Source organism: Oxyura jamaicensis, chromosome 9, assembly GCF_011077185.1.
Source record: "Oxyura jamaicensis isolate SHBP4307 breed ruddy duck chromosome 9, BPBGC_Ojam_1.0, whole genome shotgun sequence".
In the NCBI taxonomy this organism is placed as follows: domain Eukaryota; kingdom Metazoa; phylum Chordata; class Aves; order Anseriformes; family Anatidae; genus Oxyura; species Oxyura jamaicensis.
In genome coordinates, this window is record NC_048901.1 from 19,793,070 (window position 1) to 19,799,069 (window position 6,000).

A 6,000-nucleotide genomic window follows, 5' to 3' on the forward strand; every position below is an offset into this window, starting at 1 on the left:
TGACTAGCCTAATGAAGAGAAAGTTTTTCCCCTCATAGCCAACCTAAACCTGTGTTGTTCAGGTTTATGTCTGTTACTTCTCAACCTCCTGCCATGCACTGCTGTAAAGGGCCTTGCTCTGTCTGCTCAGTAACCCCCTCAGAGGCACCAGAAGGCTGCTCTCAGGTCCTCCATAAAGGCAGGTCTGTCAGTTTCTCTGTATTCAGGTGCGGCAGCATACAATGGGAACTATGGCTTATTTTATGAGCTGCAGTTTTGTGTCCAAATTATGATTTCCAAGAAAACCTGCAGCACTTTTGTCAAGAAACCAAAGCACTAGCAACCTTGCCAGAAACATAAAAAACCACCCCACATACAAAAAAAAAGACTTTTTAAAACCAGCCCTACTTGGCAAATTGTACTTTTAAAGAGCCCCGCTACTGCAACACTAAAGCTCTAATACCCACCTCCTGTTCATCCCAGTACCTCAGCCATAAGACAACTCTATAAGAACAGCCATGTTCAAAAATAGAGCAGTAAATCCCTAGCAGCATTTATCCAAATATGGAAAAGGCATATTCCATACAGTTTAGCAACAAAAATAGAGAGCGCCTCATTTAGAAAATCCAGTTTGCCTTACTGTTATTTAGCAAACACCTTCTACTAAAATCTTACAGTTTGTTGACAGCAATCTGAAATGTGTTAAAGTAGGATACACATACAGAATGCCTTATTTACTAAGGCAGAATTATTTTTGGAAAAGCTGAATGTAGAACAAGCTACGTCTTGCTCTAATTTACAGCTGAGCATCCTGTTTACATGCTGATGTCCATGTTTACTTCTTTGGATATAGGAAGCTATGCTGAAAGACTTGAAATAATTTTGCCTCATGCTGCCTATCAAGCTATTCCACTTCCATAGGAAACAATGGCTCGGGGTCAAGTTAACTCATGCAGAGAAATGTGAGAAAGCAGAGTTGTTTCACTGCTTTAAGACAATGCCATTTTAACAGTTTTGCTACAAGGATTTTCTTTGCCAGGCTTCTTTCCCCAATCTGTCTCTCTGAAATGCATACAATTTCCTTCTGGCTCTTTCTGCTCAGAATATTGTTCAAATTATTTTTCTTTCTATCTAAACCTTATTCTGCCCTCCTTCTCCCCCTCCCTTAAGGAAAAAAAGTACTAAAATTTTCAGAAGATTTGCTCTCTGTCATCAAGCTACAGTCTTTACACATCAATCTCCACTATGGAGCTATACACAGCAGTAGTTTTTTTTTTTTTTTTCATTATATTCTTGCTCTTGCATGATTTATTATTGTTTAATGTATATCTTGAAACACAGAATGGCTGGCCTTCTAGAGGGTTAAGAAGAGAAAGCCAGGACAGTTTTCCATATGAATCTCTGTGCAAGTGCCAGCTGGATTTTCTCAGCCCTGTGCTCAGCAAAGAACAGTAGAACAAAAATGCTGTTAGTATTCTTAGAGTGCTCTGAAGAGGAACAGGAAGAGGCAAGAAAATAATCTTACTCTGTACCAGAAAGAAGCGCTAGAAAGTCAAAGAGGAGAATTCAGGCTCCAACCTCCCCACAGCACACGATCAGCATCACTCACAGTCACTCTCATGCATCACAGCGACACTAAAGGTAATAAGCTGTACATGAAAGAAGGGAAATACTGAAGAGATGCTGTTACAGTACATCCCCCTTTTCTCTAGCTCTCCATGCGCTCCAAAATTGCACATTGCACATTCAGGACACTGAAGCTACCATTTGCTGAAACTCTGCCCAGGAGGAGACCCACATGGCACACATTCCTTCATCTTGGGATATATTGATAAATGATTTATAGCAATATACCCATTCAAATAACTAGATTTGACTTGCTATCTCGATTTTTCATTTAATAGCTTACCTATCCTACCTTCAGATCACCACTAAGAAGCACAAGGCAGGCCTAAGCCCAGAGAGAACCCTGGAGCACAGGCACTTCTAGGGGCAATACAGAAGTGTTGATGACTCCCTAATACTTCAAACAGGGCTTCAAAAGCAATGAAAATTGCAAGAGATACCGAACAAAACATGGCATTACAGTGCCAACCTGCTCCTTCTACCCTTGCCTGCCTAACTGCAAATAAGCATCTATTTGTCCCACTCTGTGTGCGTATCCCAAAGCATTACATGTGTCACAGACACTGCAAAGCAGTATAGTAGTGCAAAGAGTGAAAATCCTACAAATGCCAAGGTTACACGAAAGTGGTCTTTTTTTCCCCTTCTTTCGCCTCAGGGGCAAAATTGGAGTTCACATGTGTGATGGACTGAATAATGCTTCATCACAAGAGCCAATTTTCTTCCAGCTCCCTGCAGCTCTTAAAATATAGATCTTAGTTTTGTACCTGATTTGCTAAATGACCTTTCTCTCTATCATGCCTTTAAAAAAATAAAAAGAAATGATAAATACACAATTTCATGATTTACCATGCTCACCGGAAGCTAGCTATTTTTAGAAAGGACAACTATTCTCCCTTAAGAAATATATACCAATATAGATATATATACGTCACTCCCCTTCTTCCAGAAGGAAGAAAAGGGGCGTTACTTCCTCAGTGAAAATGAAAATCTGAAGAAAAAGCTAAGTAGTTATTAACATAGAGGTTGTCTAACAAAAACAACAAAATATGTTGTGACTTGTAACAAACAAAAAGCCCTAGGACAGTTTGAGCTCATGTAGTATAAATTTGAGTGTTAACTGTTGCAAAAACAGGAGAGAGAGAAAAAAATAAGTGAAAAGCATGTGTAAGCATTGAATCAATAAGGAAAGTGAAATCATATAAGTTGAAAGTCAACACTTAGACGTTTTCCTATTGCATAGAGCTTTTTTTGATAAATATATATATATTTATTAAGCAGAACCACCCCACACTGAAATCTTTTCTTCTTTGAATGTATTACATTGCTCTGTTACAGGAAAAGCAACGTTAGCAGGTACAGCTGCCTGTCCTACCCCCGTCCCACTCAGACCACCGCCAGCAGCCCCGCTGCCCAGCACCGCTCCGTGTAGGAGGCACCACCCTGTGCCCATGCCTCAGGGCCTCCAGGAGCTGCCTTCCACTTCAGGGGATTCCAGCCTTACTGGAAAGGGACTGTTCCCCCAACAAGACCCTTCCTGGGGTGCTGAGAGTTAACACACTTGAAAAAAGCAGGAGGGGGAAGGAAGCCCAGCAAATTCACAGCACAGTGCAAAAACAACCCCTCATACATGCTCTAACAGTATGAGTTCAAACCCTAGTTCAAATCACATCTGTTCAGGAGTAACGGTAAAGAAAACCTTATAAATTCAGTCCTACCTTTCCCTTAAGAAGGCCAAACATCTACCTCCACTCTGATGGGACCTAATTGAAGGTGCTCAGCCCATCTCACTCCTTTATGCCTTTCCTGGAGCTGGTGTGCAGCTGTGAGATATCAGGGCCCCTGAGTGGTGCCCCTGCCATCCTCTGCCCACCTCCTCCCTTCCACAGCTGTGGTTTTTCCCCCACTTTCTGGAGGTTTCTCTTCAGTTTCTCCCCCTAAGTGGCTGGTACATCCCTCCCTACCACTTCCAGGCCATGACTGCTGATACTTGGGGACTAAAACCAACCCCTTCCATCTTGACACCTCACAGTGTGGTTTCCCGGCCCCTAGCTGAGCTCCCAGCGCAGAGCACCTGGCTCCCATTACCTCAGCCTGCCTTTGGGTTCCCAGGGACCCAACAATTGGCCACCAAACCCAGTCCTTACCTGGGGCTTCAGCACACAAGGGGGCAAATGAAGCATTATCCAGGCTCTGTATTCGTTAGCATCTTGCCAGGCTCCAGTGCCCCATGGCCTTCAGTCTGAAGATAGAAACCCAGGAACGTTTTGCAGAAATCCTGGCAAAAACACAGCAAGACTGGGCTGCAGCAGCACCAGTGGTTTTATTTAAATTCTTGTCACCAAGGAAATACACCGAAGCCAAACCCATAATTCCTGATGCCACTTTTTCATTGTTTACAAAAAGCAGACTAGAGTTAAAGTTTAGAAATCTGAGCAGTTTAGGTGCATCTGGACAAGACCGAAAAGAAATTGTCTAGAGTTAAGAGTATGGCTATCGATGCTAAAAAATAAAATAAAATTGTGAAGTGTTAATTTCTGAAATATTGATATCATCAAAAATTTTATTCATAGAACTCAGTGTCATGGGAAGAAAAATATTTTGAGAAATGCTTGATAGCTTATACAAAACTGACCACTCACAGAGGAGATGATGAACTAATTTGAAGAAAGGTGCTTGATTTATTTGCCTTTGCTCTGTTTTTGTTTAATATTGTGGTAAACTAAAAGTATCTGATTAGAAAAGTGAACTTGAGCCAGAGTTGCATGACAGGATGAGTAAAGGTCCCCCACTGCTCTCAGCACGTTTCAAACTCTATGGTACCTTTTATAACAATGCAGCAAGAATAAATCAACCTTTCATGACTGAAAGGAGACAATATTAAATGTTCTCATATTTTCTGCCTTTCAAAGTTGGTCACTGTTGCTGCTCACAGAATTGAGATCAGGCCAAGACACACATTTTAATGTCATTTTGTCCCTTATTACAATTGTTTTGAGGTGGCTTCTAGTACCTCATTATCAGCTAGACAAAGTTTTTTCTGGGCTCCGTGTCCTTACAAGGTTCAGGCCTTGAAGACATTGCATTTCAGTTTTACCTATTGCCCAAATGCAGTGTCTTTTAATTGCAAAGTAGTCATAATTTGGAAATACAGTGTGATGATCTGTGGTTCACACTCAGGAAGATGTCTTCAGGAAATCATTACATCCCAAACTACCTGAATCAGGTTTTATTCACACATATACTTAGTATGATGGAAAGACAAACCTAAAACAGGAAATTCAAGTGAGTAAAATCTCTCTCTCTTCAGAGATCAATGTCCAAATTGTGTATAGCACATGCCCTACTTGAATCTATTCTAAAATCCTTAAGGGCACATACCAAAGGTCCTTGTCTCTCAGCAGCATAATCCCTAAGCCATGGGTCAGCCCGGGGGTGCCCCAGTGCTGGGCTGTCAGTGCTCAGCAGGTAAGGTGGCAGCGTGTGGTACAGTCCCTGTGCACAGCGGTGCAGCTCCTGGGCTGGAAGTGCTCTGGGAACAGCCCCAAGTGACTGCCCAGCCTCACATCCCCATGTATACTTCTCCCTCTTACCTTGCCCTGCTCATTCATAAGTGCATCTCACCTGTATAGAAATAGTGATTTTCCTTAATACTGCCTACAAATAGCATCTCAATTTTTACTCCATTAACAAATCTTTCTTGGGATCTATTAACGTGTCACTATGGAATGCCTTTTTCTTCAAAGTTTAATACAGCTTAACTCTGTCTTAATCATATTGCTCTACTACACTTTATAGCCTGCAGCTTCAGGGAACCTTTGCCTTTTATTAGTACCCATATACAATCATGATGTCATTCCAAAAAAATAGTGCTGCTTTGGGTTCCATCAATTCTTATACCTTTGATTTACTTGGTGTATCAGGAGCTCTCTGGGAAGGAAGATATGCAGGCAGAGCAAGGAAATGAAATGCTACAGTAGTGAGTTGTGTCAGCACATTGCTTTGCGAGGAGAACCTGACAGGAGATACAGACACTTCTTCCCTGCAATGATACTCTTCAAAGTTAACAGTAATGATGGCTTGGTCAAATTCTTGATACAGTCAAGGTGAGGCCTGCTATCACAGTCAATGAGAGCTGACAGATTGCTGTTGATTTCACACTTGCAGTCTTGCGGCTGGTCACCATTTCTTTTTGATAGAGCCCCATAAAAAAGATCTCATGCCATGGTCTTGGAGTCATAGCATTTCTGGTTTTGCCAGCCTTGAAGCCCTTCTGGCTGCTTGGCGGAAAGAGAATTAGAGTATCTGTTTGTCACCTAGTTTGGATCATTTGTGCCACCAAGTGAGGAAAAAGAAGTCAAGGATTGAAAATCCTACTTACAGAAGCAGACTCAGATA

General features: G+C 41.8%; 1 protein-coding gene across 1 annotated transcript in view; it reads right to left on the reverse strand.

Annotated features, from left to right (window-relative positions):
* Positions 1–3,340, reverse strand: part of NAALADL2 (N-acetylated alpha-linked acidic dipeptidase like 2) — a 438,092-nt gene extending 434,752 nt beyond the window's left edge. Inside the window, exon 1 of the mRNA XM_035335008.1 lies at positions 3,321–3,340. The gene's annotated coding sequence lies outside the window, so the exon portion shown is untranslated. The remainder of the gene's footprint in view (positions 1–3,320) is intronic.
* Positions 3,341–6,000: the final 2,660 nt, after the last annotated feature.